The sequence below is a fragment of the Dermacentor andersoni genome, chromosome 4 (assembly GCF_023375885.2).
Source record: "Dermacentor andersoni chromosome 4, qqDerAnde1_hic_scaffold, whole genome shotgun sequence".
Classification (NCBI taxonomy): domain Eukaryota; kingdom Metazoa; phylum Arthropoda; class Arachnida; order Ixodida; family Ixodidae; genus Dermacentor; species Dermacentor andersoni.
The window spans coordinates 142,632,837-142,658,281 of NC_092817.1; the positions used below are offsets into that span (position 1 = coordinate 142,632,837).

General features: G+C 46.1%; 1 long non-coding RNA gene and 1 pseudogene across 1 annotated transcript; one reads left to right on the forward strand and one right to left on the reverse strand.

The window, feature by feature from the left end:
- Positions 1-4,616: 4,616 nt before the first annotated feature.
- LOC129386540 (uncharacterized) lies at positions 4,617-8,837 on the forward strand. Its single transcript, XR_008613899.2, has 2 exons — positions 4,617-5,071; positions 8,171-8,837. It is a non-coding gene; the product is annotated as an uncharacterized lncRNA (long non-coding RNA).
- Positions 8,838-22,154: 13,317 nt separating this feature from the next.
- On the reverse strand, positions 22,155-25,266 carry LOC126537861 (uncharacterized; annotated as a pseudogene).
- Between the last annotated feature and the right edge of the window lie 179 nt (positions 25,267-25,445).

Below are 25,445 nucleotides of genomic sequence, written 5' to 3' on the forward strand. Positions count from 1 at the left end.
AAAAAAAAGTCACTGTATACAATGCGTCAAACAAGGCAAATGAACATGTTGCGCAATTAGAGATTCACAGAATCCTAGATCCCACCCCCATTCCATCCACTCCCCCCGATGTGTCGCGGGCGACGGAAGTGGGCGCGCTTGCTCCCCGTTTTTCTCTTTTGCGCTCGTAAGACTGAGCCACCATAATCGTCTCACCCATTCCACGCCCCCCCCCCCCCCATCCCCCTCCCTACGCTTTCATTCCCACATTGAGCATGCGGCGCGCGGTCACGATGTTATCGCCCTTGGACTAACGGCAGTAATGCGCCTGGAGTGTCCATATAATTGCTATCGCAATACTATATAATAAAACTATCCGGCAACTGAAGCGTCCCGTGGCCCATTACTGTCCGCAAAAGAAGTAGGAAAATCGAACTTTCACGATACGACAATTCGCTGCACCACAGCAGTCTTTTTTTTTTATTTTGTGGGGCTGGCGCACCGAAATGAAAAAGCGCAAAGTATGTTGGCCACAATCGAATGTCTACTTATCGAAAGAATATCGAAAGAAACGTGAGACGCTTGGTCCACCGAGAACCATACGCATACTGCTCGGTATCCTACACTGGCGAGACAAGACTTTCCGGAGAGGTTACGCTCAAGCGAACGCGGTGCAATCAGTCGAGTCCCCACAGTGATGACAGCGAGCGACGATAGTTTCTTCTTCTCGTCTGCTAGCCAGAAAGTGCCCAAAACACTGCCAGGCGAAAGTCCACTCGGCCAGAGAAAAGCGAACGCGCACCGAAGTGCGCCGCGCGGTGGTGGGAGCAAAACGAGAAAAACGCATGCGCTCTGGCGGCCTCTGGCAGCCCGCGGGTAGGGTAGTGAGGACAAAAAAATTGATGAGGCTCAATGGGTCCTCGCGCATAAAAGTCGAAATAGAAAAAATAAATAAGAACGTGGTTACCTTGGCTGACTTTAGTGTCCTTAACGCGGATGCTTTAGCGTAGGCGAAAAAAAAATATTTTTTATGTGTCATGACGGCACAAATTAACCACCACAACGCTTCATCTCATCCGACCTCGCTGCTGGCTTTGTCAACTTGTCTGATAGTGTGTTGATTTGGCTTGTCTCGTTGTGTGGTCCGATGCAAGACCATATAATAAAGAACCAGTAAGACTTTAGAAAAGTCAATGCACCTTTGGCGTCCAATATTTACAGTAACATAAAACCCACAAAGTTCCGCAATTGAAAATCTAAAGCACAACTTTGGAAATGTCAATGCACCTTTCACATCAAAAGTTTATGAGAACTTTATACCCATAAATTTCGGAATTGACATCCATGCGCTGCGTAGATTCCGCGGCCTCTGCAAGATGCCGTGGCGAGCCCGTTCGCCATCAAAACTCCCTTGAAACTTTGTGCTCGGATGGGGCTGCTTGGCGTTATGTGACTCCCGGTGCATGGGCGCTGCCGTGAAATCCAGCCCAAGTTCGCAAGGTTCGCGCTGAAATGTCTTTTCGAGCGTGAAAAAGACACTCTAGAGAAAATTCAGAATGATTTCCGGCACCGGGGATTGCTTGGGTGGGCGGTGCATGGACAGCACGAAAAAATTTCGGGGGGGGCTGAAGCCCCATAAGCCCCCCCCCTGGCTACGCCCCTGGTTCTTTAGTGTGCATCTAAATCTAAGTACACGAGCGTTTTCGCGTTTCTCCCCCATCGAAATGCGGCCGCCGTGGCCGGGATTCGATCTCGTGACCTCGTGCATAGGAGCCCAAGACCATAGCCACTAAGCAACCACAGCGGGTTTCAAAAGAATTTTAATGTATATCAGATGTCATACAAAATAGTTCAATATATTTCAATCATGTGAAGTTCGCACTCGGCGTGTTGCCAGCTTATCTTATTTTCATTCTATATGTACTTTTGCATGCAGTACTTACAGCAAAAGGCGTATGGCTCCATCACCTCCTCTTGTGGACGTTGTCTTGTCTTCTTTTTCTCACTCTTTTTGCAAATGTAGCAGCGCGAAGTGTAACGTGTCTGTTTTCCGCTTGTGTGAGTGCGCCATGTAGCTATGCTAACATGCATCGTACACATCATTCTCACTCACGGCATATAGTACAACAGGTGGCTCTGTTGTTGTTGTTGTTCACGTGATTCTTCAATCGCATAGAGCGTAGCGCAGTTCGGCCGGTTCGGAAATCGGAATTTACGCTTTGCCGCATAAAATGTTCACAAATTAGCTTTTTTAATTATTCAGGTTTAGATACTCGATCTAACTGTAGTCGATCAGTAGTGAAATAACCTCCGCTTAGCACTAATCTTATGTCTAGCGCCCCTTCCCTGACATCGGCAACCAAGAAATGCGTCGGCGTTCCAGTCTAGGGGGGGTATACTGTAAGAGTCCACCTAGTGGACTATCCACTTCGGCCGCTGCTGATTTCCTACGGCCGCTCGTCTCCTCCTCTCTCGTACAGCTGCATCCAATCCACTAGGTGGACTCTTACGGACAACCCCCCCCCCCCCCGGTCATCGTACTGCCACGTCTACTTATCTTTCCCAGTGACCGTCTTTCACCGGCTAACACATTTCAGGTTTATCGCCGAAGGCGAAACGCGACTTTCTGTATCGGAAGTTTCTTTAATGTTATCACTGGTTCTATTTGTTTTCTAAGTTGTTGCCGAGCCTTGTGTAATCAGATTGCGTGTGCGACGTGAACAGTGGGGTACATTCTGGCACTGACGCGAGCCCCAGCGATTACGCTGGAAGGTTCAGTGAGTCATGTGGAAATATCCAACGCATCGGATCCCACTTCAGATCACGGAGTAAGATAATACAGGAGTGCCGATTCGCCTGTGCCGCAATGCATTTGACGCGGCCAACCAATGCCCCAGCCGACGGCAGGCACCCAGCATTCCTCTGTTCTCCCTGCCTCCGTCCACCTCTTCTCTTCTTCGTGGCCTTCCGAGGTACTCTCCTCCCTTTCGTCCTTCCGCAGCTGTTGGCGCCAAATTCCTGTGCCGTGCCGCGGTGAAGTCGAGAAACGACCATGTCGAGAACCCTTTCAGCCATCAAAATATCAAGTGGCTGGATGGCGCCCTTCCACTGTTGTCGCCGATTGAAGCAGTACATCAATGCGGCTCGTTTTACCGCGAAGCTGTTAGCCACTCGGTGGTTGGCATTTTTCGTGTCCGCGTCCGTTAGCGAAAATGCGGGCCGATCCCGGTGGCAGTACAGGGCAAGAGCAGTGGCTCGTACCACCGTAAGGCAGAGGCTTCAAGCAGTCAGCAAAGTGAAGCGTTGTACAGGCGCCTACAAAAGTGGTATACTCCACGCAGATCGCTACTGCAGCGGCGTCGCTCGGCATTTTGGCGAGCTGAAGCACGAAACATTGACACGAGTCAAGCGACATGCCTGCAGATAATAAAGGGCGCTGCCTAATAATAAAGGGCGCAGATAATAGAGGGCGCTCCCAGACGCTGCCTGTAGATGGCGTTGCGATGCAGTTTGCCGTTGCTCCTGCTCCCGCTGCACTTTTGTCGGCGCCTGTACATTCTTTGGAATGACGCATACAATGTACAGAACAGCATACGTTTCAGTAAATAACAAGCACTAAACAGTCATCGGAACCACATAATTGATGATAAGGCGCTCCTGATAACAATGCGAAGCTCGTATAGCACTCCCCTCTACGTTTCGCGGTAAAGATTACTGTTGCGCAAGCTGCCGCGGCGACGCAAGCTTGAGACGTGGGGAGTGACGTCTCTGGCCTTTCGTATATAACGGAACCAGCCTAGCAACTGATTTAATTGTTGTTGTAGCACGGCTATGGGTACGCAACGCATATATATATATATATATATATATATATATATATATATATATATATATATATATATATATATATATATATATATATATATATATATCTAGTTAGGACTCTAGAGTAGCAACATGAATACGATCGAGGAGCGGCAAAGGGAAAAAGAAACGGCAATACGACCAGCGGCGGCGTGCTGTCAAAGTTACCATTACGCTAAATTAGCATTGCTACCATTACTTTGAAGCAATAAAACATTGCATACCCTCCTCAGTAGCCGTAGTGGTGGTTTTCAACAGCTTCGCTCGAGATCTACTTTCGAAGGGCCGGGATGGCGAGTCTTCTTCGACGGCGACTGCAACCAGTAGATACGACGAACCTATTTCCGAGAGTGAAAACATATTGTGCCGTCGAAGTTACCCATCGCTTTTATACTATCAGAGATAAAGACGATAACAACGTATTGTTTGAGTGTGCAGGCGAAGCTGAATATTGGCTTGTGATGGCTAATCAAAGCAGAAAACAATAGGGAGTTTTAGAATAGGGGCCCCAAACGTTTTGGGGCCCCAAAGAAATAGCGTCGAAGCCACTGCGCATGCGCGAGACGCAAACTGCGTTTGGGTTTTGCGTTGGGAACGCTATTTCACCGATTTAGCGGGAGCCGAAATAGCGTTCCCAAAGTTTTGCGTAAACAAACATGGCGGCACCCATCGAAGCGACGGCTCTAGCTTAGCACCAAACGGGGCTCGATTCGTGCTAACGTGTGCAGTTCCTAAGCTAGAAAAAGTGACTACGGTTATCGCTTTCTCTCAACTAACGTGTGTAATGAAGATTGATTCATTAGATGCCGCCGATTCCGAATTCGATTGCCGATTTCGTGGCTCGTAGGCCTAACACGGAAATGCTTTGGCTGGGCAAGAAGCAGGGGAGGAGAGACGGCCGAATCCACTGGCGAAGCCAAACTTGAGGACAAATGCAGCCGAGGCGCGCCTTAGCCGAAGACTACACGTTTGTTCCGACGACCATTTTCGAAATGGCTCCGACGAAGGCGGTCACACCTGTGAGAACGCGATTTTGTTTGGAAGATGACCTCGCTTTGTTGCGCGAGGTTCGCGCAGTGAACCCATTTGCCGATCCGGCAGGATGGGCAAGCGTGTGTACAAACATCAAAACGACAACAGGAAAGTACTTCAGTCAGCGCGCACTCCGCGACAGGCTGGACCTGCTGCTCGCCCAGTACCGACGTAACGACCGGGCGAACATGAGGAAGTAAGTACTATCCACCGTAATTGCCAGCGCCTATTTTTGTTTTTCTGTCTTGCGGTGGTTCGGTCTCTACTCGTTGTATTCATCTATAGCGCACGCTTCGCAGGTCGGGAACTGAAGAGCAGTACTCTGAAAAGGATCATCTCCTACAGGAGATTTCGCAGTTAGCAGATGATTTTGGCCATAAAATCAGGCCTACTACTGCGCGGAAAGTGGCTTGCGCGCGTCCGCAGCCGTCTCCTATCTCGGCAGCTGAGCGTAGTGCTGCCTCCGACGCGAGAGATGCTGCCGCGGCATCGCACGTGGTAGGCCCAATAGCTGTCGCCGTTGCCGAGGGGGCCGACTTCACATGTAAGGTTTGAGTGTCTGCAAGACAGCACCATGCACTTCATGAACACCGCGTTCAGCACGACTTATGCGAACATTTAACATACTTTTTCGTTCGTGGAGAAATGCGCAAGCCCTGCATTTATAGCTTCTTGCCACGATGCAGCCATGGTGTATTGCTATTTGTAACACAGTTAACAGCTACACGTGCATGCGGAGCAGTGTTTGTGGTGTATATGCTCGAAGTTAGAACATCATATTGTGGTATTGTGATTGTATACTTATGCATGTCAATATTACAAAATACATATCTTAGCGTATGTCATACAATGTTCCGCATTAGCTTCCCACAACATTAGTTGTACTTTAGTTGCTGTCTGTACAGTGAAAGACCGCTCATATGCTGCTCACCCGTCCTTTTGTACCTAAATCAGATGGTGTTCTAGCTCAAGTATGTCTATTTAAGCCACTACAGCAAGTAGGAAGAACTGTGCTCTGTAGGGGCTGCTCTACACTGCAGCACCAGAGAAAACATTGTGGCAACATGAATTTCTCCTAGCACTGAAGAGAAATAGTGCTGGGAAGACTGACATGTCTGTCAACATTTATTTTGATCCAGGCAATGTGGATTACACAAACATGACTACAGCACAACTAGTGCGAATGCATGTCAAGAGCTGCATGCATGTGAAATGTACTATCATGGACAAATTAAACGCGAACAGCGGAGCCCATGGTCTATAGTAGAATCAGTGCAACTTGCTGGCCATGCTCAATGCAGGTGGTGAGTGCGAGAGTGTGTCCCACTGCGATCTGTTCGACCGCAGTTTCCTGTGTGCTAGTTTTATCATACCAGCGCATTGTTGACATTGCTGTCGAAGCAGCTGTTTGGGCCACGCGGTGTTTCCTAAAGACAGCCCGCACGTGCGATACTAGCATTTGCTTTGCTCACTATCAAACGTTGCTTTTTATTTATGTATTTATTTTGGCCACCATTGTCTCCTAGCTACCACTGGTGCTTTAACTGCTGGAAGGCAGCACTGCCTGTGGCACTCAATTGTACCGTTAAAAACGCCGCTTGCACAAGAGCCACACCTTAACGGGGCAGTGTTGCCGTGTCGGCGCTATTGTGTACAACTGCAGGACCCGGTGTTCCTAAGGCCATTAGAACTTGGCCATGCTGGTGTGTCGATAGAAGACACACTTCAGATTATTGCTCTTTACCGATACAATGTGCCACAACATGACATTTGCCAGCATTACAGGCCACCAGTTGTCGACTGTTAATCGGATTCTCAAGGCGTAGCGTGATGATGGACGGCTTGGAAATCTACCGTGGTAGCTCGATGTCTGTGCCCGCGAGGGCACAGACATCTAGCTGTGACAGAGGACTAAATTGTGGCATGCGCAGCTGAAGCCCCACCGGTAGGGTGCGCCAGTGCGGCGGTATGGCAAACCTAGCACATAGGAAACTGCAATCGAAGATATCGCAGTGGGACACGTACTCTCGCACTCACCACCTGACTTGAGCATGGCCAGTAGGTTGCGCTGATTGTACTATCGGCGACGCGCTCTGCTGTTCGCATTTCATTTGTCCACGATTGTACAACTTTGATATTCATGCAATATTTTTAACATGAGAAAAATAGCATGTCAGGTTCGCAAACATTTATTTCAAATGAGTATGGAAAAGTCAGACAGCACTGCATCACAGCTTATGCAAACATAGGTCAAAGGCATCATCAATGGAACGATGTACATGCAATGTTCTGCACAATACACTCCATTTAACGTCACAGTTACTGGCTGTTGTTACGTTTCGCCTACAACGCGCGGTAATGCCGGCGCGGATGCAACGGACGCCGGGGCTTTGTTCAAAGCGGCGGACATTTTGGCCCGTTCAACGCCGCCGCAACGCCTACCCGCCAAGCGTGTCCAGGCGTGTTTCAGTGCCACGTGTCTTCGTGTGTGCGTGTGTGTGTGTGTGCCCACGCTTGTCAAAGCGCGGCAGCCGGGGAGAGGAGCTCCCCAAGTGAGGGTTGGCGATGCGTCACTACACTCGGTTCAGCAGGTCTCTCGGCTCGACCGTGCGCGCCGTCGTGGGCTCATGCTCCGCCGTCCCGTGACCTTCATCCCGTGACCTTCATCCCGTGGCCTTCCCTTTTTGGACCGCGACGCCGAGAGTATAAGAGCAGCTGCCCCCGGACGCCAGGAGAGAGGCTCCGATTTGTACTGTTGAGTTACGTGCTCTCCCGTCTCTCCACTTCGGTCGACCTGACCGGCCGCTCTTTTGCTATGTTAGAATAAACAAGTTGTTCTGTTACCAGTCTTCTCTTGCTTTGCCGGGACCTTCGGATGCTTCCAGTGCCCCAGGCCGCCAGGCCAACGCTACCCTTGGGGCTTGCGACCCATTGGCAATAACGGGCGTCAGCACCGAGACCCCAACAACTCGTGCCAGCGGTGCGATTACAACACTGTGCATGAAAAGACTACTTCACCTTTCAAATGGTGAACTGCGCCAAGCAGAGACGTTTTTTGTCAACACATATTGTGAAAAGACACATGCTATTTAGTTTAAGTGTTCAAAGCACCACAGCATGTCGCCAAAACTATGCTGTAAGGTGCCTTCATGGGCCTGCATTATGCAGCAGGAAGATGGAGATGTGATATGACTTCCATATTTCTTCTGTTGACTGCCTCTTAGCAGCCAAAAGAAGTAATGCCAAACAGAATATAATATTACAGAATTCGTTGGTGTCTTCTATTTTCACACAGGGAACCCGGATGGAGAAAGTCCAGCGACTACACAGTTGCTGCAAATATATGAAGATATACATCCAGGTGATGAACCTGCGTTAGATTTGGATGTGCCTACCTGCAGGAACTCCCCTGAGCTTACAAGTGCACAGCCTGATACTGATCAGTGTAGCTCAAGAGGGACACTGCGGGGAAGGCAAGGCAAGTATACGCTGTGTGTAGTTAGGCCACCTGTAAAATACAAATGTGTGGAGTAGTTTGTCACTGCCTATCTACAAACAGCATCTTAACAGTGCCCCTCTCATTTGATCTTTATTTGCAGGTGTGAAAAGGGCTGCCGAGAGGGGCAACCTGGCTTTCTTTGAACAAAGAATGAAGTACGAGAAGTCAATGAGAGCCACAGAGTGCTCTTTGGAGGAGCGAAAGATTGCCCTCGCAGAGCAGCGCCTCACTCTGGAGAGGGACCAGCTGGACCAGAGAAGGCGGGAATGGGAGGGGCAGCAGCGAATGCTGGATGAAGATAGACAGCTCCGGTGCGAAGAGCTTGGGAGGCTGCAGAAGCAGCACGAAATAGAGATACAGGAGCGCAGGGCAGAAAGAGAGTCATCCCTGGCAACTCAGAAGGCACTTCTAGAAATTATACACAAGCTTTCGCAAAACAAAAAATAAACATTCTTGTAGCGCAGTATGGTGCATTTATTTCTTCAAAAAGAAGTTACAAGGTCATTATCCTTGTAACATACATGCTTGGGAATAAAATTTTGCAAATTAATGTGTGTTAAAACTACGCCTCCGATTGGTGCTCTAGCACTGCATACAAGATGAATAAAGCTTGCTTTCATATCTAGCTTTAGTGGACACGTACCAACTAGCGCCCCAAGCGGCCCCGGCACGAAGCTAGCGCGTTTTCAATGGAACGAGCGGGTTTTTCGCGAATAACAAAAGCTGCAGGTCGATTATCGAAAAACGCAGGCGACAGACGTGTTCTGGAAGACAATCCACACGATCCAAATACAGTGATCACGCTATGGCACGTAAGAATTTTGTTCCCACAGCGGTTAAAGGTTTAGCAATGGAAGCCTATGGAAACGACGAAAATTTGTACTCGATTTTCGAGGCACGAACGGTGCCTGTAATTAACCTACGACGTCTATCGTAATACGCAGTGCAGCGTATGTAGTCCGGAGACTTAGCTTTCGATTGATGCCTATCTCGACTCTCCACACATGGCGCAACACTGTTCCCAAAAGCGTTTTTTGTAACACTGTCGTGAAAATTCACGTGGTATCTATAAAAACATGAGCGTACCACCGGGCGAAGCCTCGGAAGCCGTGGCCGAGTGGTAGAATCGCGCGCACCTTTCGTATCCCGTCGCGGTTGCCGTGGTTCGATTCCCGCTTCGCACTTTTTTTTAAGCCGCATAGGGCCTAGTTTTGTAGTCTCTCACTAGATGGCAGAATCGCAAAACCCAAGATTTGCTTTCGATTTTGGTTTTTCCGCAGCGCATTTTTTTAAAGCCGCACAGGACTTAGTTTTATAATCTGCTATCAAATGGCAGAAACAAAAAATTCAAGATTTGCTTTCGGTTCTGGTTTTCCAGTGGTGCTGTTGAAATATTATGCTTTCTATTTTTCCTTCATAAAACGTAGCAGTATCGTGTTCATTAAGTCGCCGGTTTTATGAAGATTTTATTCATTGGACATCTTAACTAGAAGCTTGCGCATGGCTTTGTGTTATGAAAAAAAAAAACTTTCGTGCTTTGTAGCGTGGAACGTGGGAGAACAAAATGGCTATTCTTATTGCGTTCTTCTGGAAGGTCCGTTTTCTTCGACTTTCGGCTGTCCTTAATGGCACACACTCCGAGCGAATCACGTTCACCTGTGCCCCAATGCCACCCGGTGGCCAGTGCCAATCCTATGCAACATTCGTGTGGAACAAAGGGTCTGCTAGGCTGAGTCGCTGCCCGAACGTTAATTATTTCTAAAGATTCATCGAAATAAGAAATGCACCAACCAGGAGAAGATGTGCAGCGTCTGGATTAATAGCTACTGTTAATGTGTTCCCTACAGCCAAGTGGTATCAATCCGTAGGTGTGGCCGTAAAAAACCATTTGAATAAATGTCCCGTGCTGTGTCTGCCCCGCTCTCTCTACAGAGAAGCTAGCTTGGCTAGCCGTCAGCATTTAGGATCAACATATGGTGTCCTTCGTTCGGTGCATTTGCTTTTAATGCGCAGCATTCTTTGGCGAGTACCCCAGCAATTTGGTAGCAAAATCGTGCAAAATCGTGTCTGTAACGCCAAAAGCTTGACGCATTTCCCATATAAATATATAAAAAAAAAAAGGGTTGGCGTGGCCAACTTGAAATTGGAAGTGGCATCAGCATAAATTTGGGCGTGATACAGAGATGGGCCAAGCTGAATTTGGTAGTGATATGGGAGTGGCCCTACCTAAATTTGGGGTGAAATGTTAGTGAGCCAAGCTGAATTTGAGGCTGATATGGGGGTGGCCCCACCTAAATTTGAGGTGATATAGGGGTGGGTGAGCCTAAGTTTGGGGGAATATTGGGGGTGGGCAAGCTTGGATTTGGGGATGATATGGGAGTGGGAGAACCTAAATTTGGGGGTGATATGGGGGGTGGGCCACCCTAACCATGGGCGTGATATGGGGCTGGACCAAGCTGAATCGGGGGGGGGGGAGGTAGGGGGGCTAACCTAAATTTGGGAGTGATTTGCGGTGTGCCATCCTAAATTTGAGGTGATAGAGGGGTGGGCCAGGCTAAGTTTGGGGCTGATATGGGGTTGGGCCAACCTGGATTTGGGGATGATATGGGGGTGGGCCAACCTAAATTTGGAGGTAACATGGGGACGGGCTAACCTAACCATGGGGGTGATGTTTGGCTGGGCCAAGCTGAATAGGGGGGGGGGGGGTGATGGGTGGACTAACCTATATGGGGGATGATTTGCAGTGGGCCATCCTAAATTTGAGGTGATCGAGGGGTGGGCCAGCGTTAGTTTGGGGCTGATATGGGGGTGGGTCAACCTCGATTTGCAGGTGGTATTGGAGTGGGCCAATATAAATTTGGTGGTGTTGTGGAGGCGGGCCAATCTGTATTTGGGGGCGATATGGGGGTGGGCCAACCTAAATTTTGGGGTGCGTCGAGTGGAAATTTGGGGGACGATTTATGGAAATTCGTGGGTGGACCAACTTGAAAATTAGGGGTGGCCCAATTGAAATTGGGCATTGGGCCAACTCCAAGTTTAAGGCTGGGAGAAAAGAAAATCGGGCGTGGCCAACATTAAATTTGGGGGTGGGCCAATTTAAATTTGAGGGTGTGCCAACTTGAAATTTAGGGGTGGGCCTATTTAATGTTTGGGGGTGGGCCAATTGAAATTTGGGGGCCCGTTTACGAATAGTTAGACAACAGCAGTAGTGTTTCTGCATCTTTTTCATGATCTCGAAAGTACGTATATTAATAATAGTTACTTAATACTCCTCAAGGTGAGCTACCACTCGAGCCTTCCCAGTCCACTGGGCTAATAATGTCACAGAAGTACTCTCACCGTGACAACTGCGACGTTCAATGTGGAGATCACAAGAACAAATCGCAGACCGAGCTGACCGTTTTCACACCAATGTCATCGCTAACACTACTCGCTCGTGCTAGAGGCAACACAAGCTTACAACGATCATAATTCAACTTTCACTCGCACGCTAGTCGACACGCTCTCAGTGCACAATTTCGCCCATCATTGGATAGAACCTTGCTGGATGTTTTACTGTCATGTTGCGTCGTTTTTCACGAAGGCCGTCTCCCGAAAAGAGAATACATTTTTGAGATTGACGAGGCAAGCTAGTATATAACTCATACGAAGCAAATGTATAAACGGTTATAGTGATTTTTCAAAAATGAATATAAGTAAATAAGATTTCAGATGGTATTATTTCGACCAGGCATGACAACGAGTTTTTCCCACCTGTCACAGTGATTTGACCGAAAACCTAATCATATTGCTCAAGTCTTGCCCCAATACTACATGTGCTAAATGTACAAAAGTGCGGTGCGTGGCCACAGCTTCAAAGCCAGTCTATTTTGTGTAGGGTTGTTGATATTGTAGTAATGTGGAGTTTTTTTCTTTATAAGAGCACAAAAAGAAAAATATAACAGATGGTAGCTAAGCGTAAAGTACATTGGAAGATCTGAAACCAGCAATTATTTTAATTTGGGGGTTCGTCCTCTCCACCGGTAGATCGCTGTCCGATCACTTCAAAGAATTTTGTTTGTGTGCAACTGCAGCAAAAACGAAGATACTGCCATTTCATTGCCAGGACCTTTATGCCCTCCACACACACAAGGAGGACACCAGATAATTGGCAATATCAGTTTATAAACTGACATTGTTTTGCTAATTTCAGTGTAGCGTGGTGCCGGCGGACGGAGTATTTTCTTAGTATCAGTCCAGTGTTAGCAGTGAGAAGCAGTTCGGTCTACCATTCCCATGAGGGCATACTTGCCATTGTAGCGCTTTACTGTAGGACAAGTTAAGTGCTAAAAACTTGGTGTGCCTTGTCCTTTCCGCAGATCGTCCATCCATTCTGTTATGGTGACGATCAACGTTGTGTCCGTCAGGCCTCCTCCTCATTTTTAGCTTCACCATCACGAGAGTGGACAGAGAAAGGAAGCTTTCTTCACAATCAGCCCCAGCGGGATTCCACCACTCGCAACTGCTGCAACTCGCATTCAGTGGCTGGGCATGCTAACCACATCCTTAGTTTCACAATGACTAGAGTACGCAGAAAAAGTAGAGCTTTGGTCGCTATCACTACCACGAACCTATGTGAATGCAGATATAAGTACGTGCAGGGGCTGGGTATGCTAACTTCTCAGCTACCACCTGCTTCCACCACCTTAGATTTTCCAGGCATACCTGCTTCTTGTTTTGATCGCAGACGCATGCAGGATAAACGCGGATAACTAAAAAAGCTCAGTGCCCTTCCACTCTGTGAAGAAACATGACCTGCAAAGCTGTGTATGTGGGCCCCTTAATGGCGAATTGCACCTCCACCGTATGTCAGCCCCGCATTGCGCTGTCTTCGGGATCGGCCCACGTATGGGGAGTGCTTAACGCCTGCTTCATCTCCGCCGCGGGTCTCCCCGGCATGGCGTTACATTCGGGATCAGCCTACGTATGGGGAGCGCTGAACGCATGCTTCACCACCGCTGCGGGTCGGGCCGGTATTACGCTATCTTCGGGATTTGGCTCTACACGCGGACGCGATAGTGGGGAAAGTAGCCCTTAAGAGGAAGCTTTAGCCCGGGTGCTCCTATCTAAATACATGTAAAAGGAGAATTCGTTTTTCTCGGCAACCACTGCACCAAATTTGACGGGGTTTGCTGCATTTAAAAGAAAAACTTGAAGTCTAGTGACTGTTGGTTTCGAGTTTTCGAGTTAGGTCGTCAATTTTTTATTAAAAATTGGCAAAAATCGAAAATTTTCAGAAAACGAAACTATCAAGTTTACAACTCTGTCACTCAACAACGAAAAACGATAATACAATTCTGTGAATTGTATCTAATAGTACATCTAAAGCGGACAAAATTGATATGTTACACATGAATATAACAAAATTTAATCACACGAAAATACAACTTTTGCAAAACCGTTGTAACCAACGTAACAAATTCACGTAAGATGTAAAATGACGTATTGAATTTGTCCGCTTTGAATGATCTAGTGGATGCCGTTTAGAGAACGGCGATATCTGTTCTTGATGCAGAGCTATGAATTTGTAAACTTCGTGCTTCTATTTTTTTCGAACGGTCAAATATTTGAAAATCGTTTTAAGAAAATTCAAGCCCTAAATCGAAATTCGGCTTCCAACAGTCACTAGAATTTAACTTTCTCTTTCAAATACAACAAATTTCATCAAAATCTGTCCAGGGGTTATCTCATAAAAACGTTTTTGCGTTTTACATGTATTTGAATAGGCCGCGTCGGAGTTGGGCCCGAGCTAAAGCTTCCTCTTAAGAGGAAGCTTTAGCTCTGATGGTCCTATCTAAATAAATGTGAAAGTTGAATTCGTTTTTCTCGACAACCACTGCATCTAATTTGACAAGGTTTGTTGCATTTAAAACAAAAACTTAAAATCTAGTGTGTGTTGGTTTCGAATTCTTGATTTAGGTCATCATTTGTTTATTCAATATTGTCAAAAATCGCAAATTTTAAGATAACGAAAACATCAAGTTTACAACTCTCTTTCGGCAATGAAAACTGATGTCACAATTATGTACATTGTATCTAACAGCACATCTAAAGCAGACAAAATTGATATATTACGCATGAATCTCAAAAAATTTAATGATATGGAAATACAGCTTTTCCATAACCCTTGTTCACAACGTGACGACTTCACGTAAGATATAAATCGGCATATTGGATTTGTCCGCTTTGAATTGTCTAATGGATGCTGTTTACAGAACCGCGATATCAGTTCTTGATGCGGAGTTAATAATTTGCAAACTTCGTGCTTGTGTACTTTTCGCACTTTCGTATATTTGAATATCTCTTGCAAAAATTCAAGCCCTAAATAGAAATTCCGCTTCCAATAGTCACTAGAATTTACCTTTCTGTCCCGAATCCAACAAATTTCATTAAAATCGGTCCAGGGGTTATCTAAGAAAAGCGTTTCGGCGTTTTACATCTATTTGAATAGGCCGAGTCGGAGTAGGGCCCGAGTTAAAGCTTCCTCTTAAGAGGAAGCTTTAGCTCGGGTGCTCCTATCTAAATACATGTAAAAGGAGAATTCGTTTTTCTCGGCAACCACTGCACCAAATTTGACGGGGTTTGCTGCATTTAAAAGAAAAACTTAAAATCTAGTGACTGTTGGTTCCGAATTTTCGATTTAGGTTGTAATATTTTAATAAAAAATTGGCGAAAATCGCAAATTTTCAGAAAACGAAACTATCAAGTTTACAACTCCGTAACCCAGCAAGAAAAAATGATATCGCAATTCTGTGAATTGTATATGATAGCACATCTAAAGCGGACAAAAGTGGTATGTTACACATGAACCTCAAAAAATATGTCAATGTGTTATTACAACTTTTGCAAAACCCTCGTAACTAACGTAACAAATTCACGCAACATGTAAAATGACATATCAAATTTGTCCGCTTTGAATGGTCTAATGGATGCCGTTTACAGAATCGCGATATCTGTTTTTGATGCAGAGCTATTAGTTTGTAAACATTGTGCTTCTATTTTTTTCGAACTTCTGAATTTTTGAAAATCTTTTTAACAAAATTCAAGCCCTAAATCAAAATTCCGCTTCCAACAGTCACTAGAATTTAGCTCTCCCTCTCAAATGCAACAAATTTCATTAAAATCGGTCCAGGAGTTATCTCAGAAAAACGTTTTTGCGTTTTCACATGTATTTGAATAGGCGGCGTCGGAGTTGGGCCCGAGCTAAAGCTTCCTCTTAACGACTTCGCTGTAAAAAAAAGAATAAAAGAACAAAAAAAAAAAACTGCTGCAGCCATCAATATCGCCGCCTCAGATTTCGTCATGATGGCACCGTCACCATCGGCACGGCTCCGTGAGCAGCTACCAAGCTGTTCACTTTCGTTATCTTCCATCCCTTGGCGGCCGCGCATTGTCTTGATGCCAGCGACGCGCTAAATCTGCACCATCATTCCGTCATGCATCGCTTCTGCGACCAAGCAAGCTTTCGGCGGCACACGTACACTGCCGCATTGACACCAAAACTTTAAAATGCTTGCCTTCGAGAAAGCAGCATGAATAAAAATGGAATGCGACTATGTGGCCACGGGGAACATGTTCACGGGCCCATACTATTGATGACAGCATCACAAAAGGCTAGATGTGGTCAGGCTGACTTTACAGGTTTGGAAGCAATGACTGACGGGCTAGTTGCTACATTATCACATAAAGAACAGCGGCTAAAGTTAGCGCAGTTTGTGTGTGTTTCCTCCATTGTGTCCCGTCGTGAACTGCTGTTCTTTCTGTGGCTTTACAGATGTTCTTTTCCTGCGTCAGTTACGCCTTCCAAGAATGTTTACTTGGAAAAATTTTTTCGCGTGGCTCTTACAGAAGCATGTTTAGGCGAAAGTTTTTCGCTTGGCTGCATAATCTCGAGGACGGGCTCCAAACTGCTCATTTTCTTTAGCCACATAAGAACCATTACTAAAAATTTAATTAACGTAGCTTTGTTAATTACGCAAACAACTTCTCAACTTACACCGCCCATCTAGAGATTACCAATCTGAATACTCGAATGATAAAATGATGTTAACATTGTTTGTATCGTTTCAATAGTTTTGTTTCGTGCAGTTAAAAGCAGCCGGCATATTGATGGTGCTGTAGACTTCTCATAAAGTAAGTGTGAAAGCTTGGACAGGTTATCTTGGCACAAATCAACTTCATGAGCTTAAGCACATGGCCCAACCTTGCACGTCTGTCTTTACAACCGATTCTCATACATTATACAAGAAGCACCTCAGCGCTACGGCACATCCCACAAGGTGTGTGAGAACATTGTGCGCGCTCCCGATTAGGTTTCTGAGCGTTGGTGGCATCAGGCTCGGTTTCCTGGCATCATAAGGAATAAAAACAGCTTCCTGGAGGAAAGCATTGGGTACATTTTCAGTACTTTGTAACATATGGATAAGCACGGATATGTACGTTAGAACGAAAAGTACTGAAATATTAAGGTGAGGGTTTCGCTGTATGTATTTTAGCTGTCTAATGATAAGATCTAAAGAAAAATATACTGTGATTTTGTGACAGTTAAGGCTGACATGAAACATGAGCTCCGACACAGTACCCTGGTGGAACTGGCCCCTGGACTACAGGGCTACATTGAACCACGATATGCTGGTTTGATAAATACCAGTAATTGGAAAGTGGTTCGCTCTTGAATTTCCTGTATGTCGGCGTCGCTGTGCAGTGTTGGGGGCCCTTTTTAAACCACAAGCATTATGTTTCAGCTAATATTGAAAGCAACTGTACTCTTTTTTTCAAGGAAGGGGGGGGGGGCTTTTTTTAGCGTCTAACCACACTTCTAAAGTTATCAGTTAGTTCAAGATGCGCCTGCATGTGTTTCTAATATCCAGTATGTTGTCACGGATTCAATAGCGAAAGAGCGTTATCTTATCAGATTGCGCGCGTGAAGCGAATACTGGCGTACATTCTCCATCACATTTGACGACCCGAGATTGCGCTGCAATGTACGAGCATTCCAATCTGACGAACCGACGCCTTGATCCGTAGATCGGAATCAGAGGAAGCACTTTGCGCGCAGCCATCGTTATGTTTGAGTGTTATTTTCTTTTCCAGCGCAAGCTCATCTTATAATGAGTAACATTCGTGACTGACTCTTTCGGAAGTGTTTTGTTCTTGACATTACTACAACGTGAGAGTATAGAGGTGCTCCATCTTCATTGAGTGAATACTGGGAAACGGGCTATAGCCTTTTCTTGCGTCTGCGTTTGCACATTTACCGCACCAATTTATTTTTCATAAGTTACTTTTTAATTTGGGCGGCTGTAAAGCACAGCAACCTTATATTAACACGACGTTTCAATAACACAGAAAATTTAAATGCTTATTAGTCGCTTTCACCTCATGGTAACGAATTTATATAAAGACATACTTATGATAATTAAAAGCATATACATTTGACAACGTTTCATCTGAGTTCCCCTTTGCAAGGTCATACAGACTTGCAGGTGGTTCGTATCGGGGACCCTCGACATATGTCCAACCTCCAAACAAAGGGTTATTCCGAATGTTTCATTTCAGGAAGGCGTGTTACCCTCCTGTCTTTCATTCCTGTTCGCAAACACACATAAGACGAAAGTGCTGCGTGAAGAGCGTCGTTAGTCCAGGCCAACGAGCTACCGTAACTCACCTCGCCTATATCGCTGTCATTTAGGCTTAGATAAGAAATATATATATTTCAAATCGACGCATCACGAATACAAAAAGAGCTGCCCGCGACCAGCCCAGCTAGGTTTCTTTCATTTCGTACTTCGTCGTAGCTGCTAATAGTAGCTCACGAAGCAGAGAACTGAGTGTGGATATGGCAGAGAAGGTGTTCTATATACTGTCTCGTAACACGCCTAAAATTGCCCGCCGTGCTACTGGCCATTCCTAGAAAATTGTATATGTGACGCCCAGGCATTTGCAACACAGAAACTGATTTGCGATGGGAGAGTCCAGGTGAGGGACAGGGTGGTTAAGGAGATAAAGACACGCTATTTTCTGCAGTAACTTAGGAATGCATGAAAGAATGCCTTCATTTATTTAGAAAAAGGAGGAGCAAGCATCAGTGGAAGCACGTCTTAGCAGATTGGGAAAGAAGCGGGGGACAAAGGGGAAAAGCTGACGCCCGGGTTGCAGGCGAAGTCGCAGCTTAGGGGCGAGAGAATATAAGCAAGAGTTGGTGAAACCAGTTGAATTCCAGTGTAGATGTGTGATGTGCCGAGTAAATGATTGGAGTCACCGCCCAGCATCCGTCATTTGCGGCAGTATAAGCTCCCGCTGTTCTTGGTAACAAACCTTTACGGAAAACCAATCTTCGCAATTACTTATTCATCAGCCATGCCTAGCCACGTATTCCTTAGTGGCAGGGCCTGTGGATTACAACTACGCTGTCCCGACAAGTTACGACTATAACATGACGCTTGCGGTTACGGATGCCATACTCGTGACTCTTACTATACTACTACTATACTGCGCGAATACTGTAAACATGGGTTTACTGCACACGTTAGTGAACAGACATTTTAGAACCGCGTTTTTCGCCTTACATACGCTCAACGCAAGCACCAATGCAGCAAGTTAGGGTGCGCGTCCCTTCAAGACAGAGACGCGAACGCAAACATAAGAACGCGTTTGAAGACAGGGTCTTGGGCGTCGTGCCAGACATATCCAAGCCAACAATATGTTAACAATCATGCCGTCGTTTCTATGCAAAGAGGTTATCGAGTGACAGTCCAATCCGCCACCTACGGGAGCGCGTGAAGCCGCCGGGGGCCGCATTGTTAGAGAAAAAGGAGCGCGGCCACAGTACGTGGCTGTGGTATACGCGCGACGCAACCTGCGCTTGCGGTTCTGCGATGGAAAAATAAAATGAAACCCCTCAAGGAAGTATATCAGTGCGCCACTGTGTGTCGCTGTTGTCAAAAATAAAATGCCATGGTGGTGGGTGCCTTGTGTTCTGTGTACAATATGTTGCGAAAACTGAAACACAGTCGTTTCCTGTTTTCTTCATTCAGTAACCTGCCGCGTGCATCGGCACTGTAATGCGCTTTCGTCGATACGTGGTGCGGGCCCGTATTGACACAACGAAATGACCTCGAAATATAGTATCCTTGTGCCATTTCTTAAAAAAATCACTATTTGTGTAAATGAGAGTTTTTGGTTTAAACCTAGAAAACAAGAAAAAAATATTCAACGGTAGGTCTCATTTTTGTCCGGCATTTCAGTTCTAGCTGAAAAGAGCCGGTGAAAGCAAATTTACAATAAAGCTAAGGCGACCCACAATCTGCACGCATCCGCAAGCCTACATGCGCTCCAATGAGAATAACCTGTCAAAGTTAAGGTCATGTGTCAGCTGGCGGATCAAGCAATCTTTACTTTTTTTTCGTTCTGAATCCGTTCTGCCTGCGTCTAAGGCAAAAACGTGAAGTGGGAAGGCAGATAAACAGAAATTGGTGGATGCAGGTGGTAGTGTAATGGTTAGCGTGCCCATCTCCCAAATGCAAGATGGTGCATTTGGGAGATGGGCTCGAATCCTGGTGGTTTGTTTGTGAAGACAGCTTTCTGTGCTCTCTGGTGACTGCGAAGCTCAGAATGAGGCGGCAGCCTGACGACAACGGTCGCCGTCAACGTAACAGAATAAGCGTGCGTGCAAGGTCACACCTAAAGCCGAAAGCACATTCAGAGGAAATACACTATGCTCTCGCCGGCAAAAAGAAACGTGACGAGTAACGAGCAGTGTTGATGAGCGAGGCTGTAGACGGATAATGTCACCACAGACAGGACCACGCTCCAATCCCGTTGCTCAGCGGAAATATACATAGACAGCGTGTCAACTAGCGTGTAAGTGATGCTTCATTAAGGTCGCTGCGTGTTTGTGTTGTGTTTAGCAGGAGCGAGTAGTGTAAGAGATGACACTGGGAGAGACGGCGGTGAGCGAAGTCTGCGAAAAGTAATTGAGGATAGCCATATTGAACGTCGACGCCATGTTGAATAAAGCCTGCGACTTCATTTGCTCAGCCGCCAGAAAGGCTTGAGTGGTAGCATACCACTGGGCGTATTTGGTACCCAGAGCGATAAACACACACTTTGCGGAAGTAAACAGGGGAAAGGGACGTAGTGAGTTGGCCGCCCTTTTCGATCTCTGCCATAGTTTTAAAAATGAATGTGGCGAAGTGTGACGCACAAAATAGTTTATGTCAGCCCAAATGAATCAGCGTGGTCATACTTGCGCGACACGCCATGGTGGCCTCCCACCAGGACATCATGAAGTTGCAGCGATGAGAGTTTTCATTGGGCACTTGAGAATAAAACCGAGCTCATCAGACACATCCGAGGGACATTTCTAGGGTACAAGAGCACATCGCCCCCACCCCCCCCCCCCCAAAAAAAATATAAATCGCGAATATAAGCTTACGAATAGGCACATCATAAGATCGAGCACTACGGCGCTTGTTGATCTTGTTTAGGATGGCGTCAGCATTTCATTCAGCGTTTATTTCTGAGAAAATGAGTTGAAGTTCCGTTTATTTGCATCACAATGGCAGGCGTAATCAGGCAAACATTGACAGCATTTCATTAGAGAGTGCCTGTCTAGTCTGTGGAGATTACGTATGACAATGACAACAAACACAGAAAGCTTTCCTTACATCGATTCGCACATACATGGGATCCGCATAATTTTTTGACTGTCAATTTAAATGCTTAAGAATGGCGCTCATTAACGCAATATTTCCATTCACAGTGAGCAAAAGCGGCTGTCGTATCCACAGTAGAATTTATTTAAATGGCTTTAATCCCATGCACATTATATCATTGCCAACTTCCGTGGGCTTGGAGTCGTGAAAATGGGATACACTTGACAGGGAAATCAGGAGGTTGATGAACGGCAAGAAGGCAGAAGCTTGCACAAGACCTCAGGGATATATAATGACTTTTTGAGCAGCTTGGTCAGGGGGCCACGCAATGGTTTGCACGTCTATTAAGTATCCTCAAAAAATGCGGGCATTTTGGGAAAGGTGAAACCGCTGCAAATTTCATCACAGCATTAGCCTAAATATAAAAGATGACTTAAGTATAAGAAACCATAACGTTGACAGGGTGGCCAAATTTTGGCACAAATAAATTGGCTGTTGAAGCAGTTCAGCTGAAACGCAATGGTGCGAAATAAGGCGAGAATGTCGGCAAGTGTTGAACAAAGGTCAAGTAGGTCCTGTGGCTGACGCCAGCGCTCGGCAGCTGTCAAGCGACTGCACGTATTAGCGAGATGCCTAGTCTTCAGTATAGTTACAGTATGATTCGAGTCTGAAATATAGGATGCGGTCTCCATCACATTGAACACAGTGCATTCTATGGTGTCATTCTTCGACAGATGGTACCGATTCTCGCGCCATGAGGATGGGAACAAACTGTGACACGTGCCGGCTGTCACCTTCCTCCTACTGCCAACATTCCTTCCCCTCCGTAGTTGCTTAGCTTTTATTGGGTTCGGCTGCTAATCACGAGATCTCGGGATCAAATCCCAACCACGGCAGCCGTATTTAAATGGGTGTGAAATGCGAAAACCCGCGTACTTAGGATTAGGCGCACGTTAAAAAATCCCAAGTGGTCTAAATTATTCCCGAATCCTCCACTACGGCGTGCCTGCCTCAAAACGAAATCGTGGTTTTGGCAAGTAAAACCTCATAATGTGTTATGTCACATTCATTAAGGATGTCCTGGACAGACGCACAACTCTTGAATATAATTAAGTGTCAGGAGCTGTGCGCGAGGTCTTTGAGTATGTGGATAGCCTTTATGGCGTTCGATAGCTGCTAGTCTACATTGCGGCTATATAATAAAGGCGGAACGGCAACATGGTAGAGAATGTGGAGAATATACCAATCCCGCATATATTACTGCACAATAACTTTAAATAGCGTTCTTGCTTCACGCACGTGGATAACCGCCATAGGAGACGACTTTGGAAACTAACTGCAAGTACTTTATATGTCGTACCCAAGGGTGTACCTTGCCTGGTGGCCAGTAAATGTGACGTAATATTGGGAGCAGCTTCGGCCATAGCATGCTAACGGACGACGACACAGACTGAAGTCACTAGCGCAAGAGGCAGGGGACACTAAAGACGCTACAAGGACAAGCGCCCAGTTGGAAGTTTACGCTTATCCTTGTCGCCTCTTTAGTGTCCTGTGTCCACTATTGCGCTAGTCACTTTAGCATGGAATACCAACTAGCCCGGTCTCACACCCTGCCACGACACAGGGACCGTTTGCTCAACTCTTGTGCCGTGACTTTTGTGTCAAGGTAAAAACCAACATATCCATGCATATGTCTTAATACTTAAGCACATCTAGATTTGCAGCTGCGGCGGTAGCCCATGAGTGCGCATTGAAAAGTCGTTAGTGAAATAATTGTGTGCGCCTGAACGAATTCGATAGGGCAAAATCAAAATCCGTCCATGACGACGTCTCTAGTAGATGCTGTGCGATGTTCGGACGTTAACAATGTGTGCCGACAGAAGAAAGGCTGTCCCGAAGTGCTTCTGACGGTTAGGCTAGCTTCTTTACTCCGTAGAATGAAAAAAAAAGAAAAAGAAAAGGAAAATAAAATAAAAAAAACAAGAAAAAAAAAAGAACCGCATCATAAGCCCAGAATCAACCATTGCTCGTCGCGACTAAACGCTCTTAGGATGACGAGTAATTTCCAGGCGACGAGCGAATACACTTTATCAAGAACACTGATAACGCCGGCGGGACAAGCATTGTGGCGAAGTTCAATGCGCAGGAATAGCTTTTTTTTTGGTTGACGTCATCACGCGTCACCGCGGGAAGTTTGAAAAGTTGAAGGTCAGTACGCCACGTGGTGGCACTCACGCGAACTAAACCCTTGTGTCCAGAAAAGCTGGATACGAACAGGTCACACAAAACGTAGCATCGGCAAATGTGAGATTGTTCAGTGGTTCAAATGGAGCCAATAATTGCTTGACAATTTTTAAATGCTTTCCAAAATGCTCTTATGGGCTACGCATATGCAAGTTCCAAAGACATGCGAGATCCCTGATCCGAGGATTGAGGATCTCAAGCAGTGACGGGAACCAGATATTCTGGCAGAGATGGTGGTTTTAAGCCAAAAAACATCGAAACTTGACTACCATACAAACATGTATGGCAGTTTGCAAGGATTGTACCTACTTTGTACATCTGAGGTACATTTTGTAGAAGAATCTTTTGGTTTTTTTTAAAGTCCAAAAACGCAAACAGTCCAACAGTCTTGCCGAACCCCCATTCTACGGCCTGGCGGACTGTGCTCATGCCGGTTTAAACCTTTGCTGTGCCTCTGTCAGAGAAGAGCCAGCATATGGGCGCATCAGCAGTGGACGTAGTGGATATGCAGGGTCGCCATAGATGGTGTACAAGGAACCCTGCACCAAGTGCTCGAGCCTGCTGTAAAGGCCGCTGTCTCCCAGGATACCTACAACAGAGCAACTCTTTTCAGCACTCCGCAGTCACCCAAGAAATATTCTCGCAAAGAGCACTAAAGGAGATTTCATAGCTGAAGTGCCTGAACAAGAATATTATTTATAAAACAAAATGGTAAACAGAATGGTTCTTTTTCAATCTTTGTGTCTCATGATATTAGCTTGGCCAGTGAATAACAGAAGGCCTTGGCTACTATGCATGCAGTTATACGCTTAATAATTATGGGGAGCAGGTGCACACAACATGGAAGAAAACCAATAATTACGTTTCCTTAAGGTGATCAAGCCATGCACAAAGGGCACTATAAGTAAACTTCCTGGGTACCTTTGTCTTCACGTAAGGTGTGCAGCATTATGCTTCACTGCACAATATTTCTGTAGTGACCTATACATGCACTGCTTCTATGAAAATACCATTATGTAATAAAAATACCTTTATCAACATAGTAAGTTTGGTGTACCTACCGGCGTCGTGTCTGTGACCTGGGTAGGGGCCGTCAAGATCGCACACGATGCCGTTGGCGCACATGACAGATTGATATTTCACAGCATGGACGCGCTTATGACCAGAGAAATATATTCTCTGGTTCACCGATGGCCGGCAAATCGGTCTCGCTGTCCCATCCACGAACCCCCAACAGTTTTTAAGTGGTGCACCTCTGCGATGCACTGCCTGTAGATAAAAGTAGGCAACGTAAACAATTACCTTGCCACTCAGAAATTGCTCGAAGAACTTGCGAGTAATCTGGTTACGTTTCGTGCCAATTTTAGCCAGGCATATCTATGCACTCACGTTCGCGCAGTTATTTCAATGCACTGTACTTGCCTGAGAAAAACGACCTAGTTCAGCAATGTTCAGCCACTTGTTCTTAGTTAAGTCCAGCAGGTGTCCAAAGTTGCCTTCAATGTGCGTGAGCATCTGGGACACGATACTTGACAAAGTGGAGTAGTGGCGGCCAAACAGTGGCTCCAAATCCCACCACCTGTTGGGATACGCCAGCCTGCGTAGGGTTATGAGAAGAGCTTCCTCGCCACTTACGCTGACACCCTGGGCGCTTATTACAGCGTCCGGGATAAGCAGAGACGTTCTCAGGTCTTTCAGGTGTTCCTTATGAAATCTAAATATCCGCCTAAAAGCATCTTCCTGCAGTTCTTCGATGTTAAATAGGCCGTTTACAGACTTATACTGTCGGGGTGTGCGCTGTTGATGTCCAAGGAAAATGTCTTCCAGATCACTCCAGCTGAGATCTAGATAAAGTAGGTGCTCACAAAGAACACCTACGCGCGACCGACTCACGTTCGGCATGAATGCTGATGGCAAACTCTGAACTTTACGTCGCAAACACGACAAGAAGCACGACTGCCTCTCTGAGTACGCGCGCGAGTATGAGCTTGTGGATTAACTTGGCTGGTGAAGGAACGTAAAGGCGGGTACTCAAAACTAAGCGCAACTAATTGTTTGCTGCTGATCAATTAACCTCGAAATTTTAGTTAAACGCGAAAATACGACAGTTAAAATTACCATTCTTATCGTAA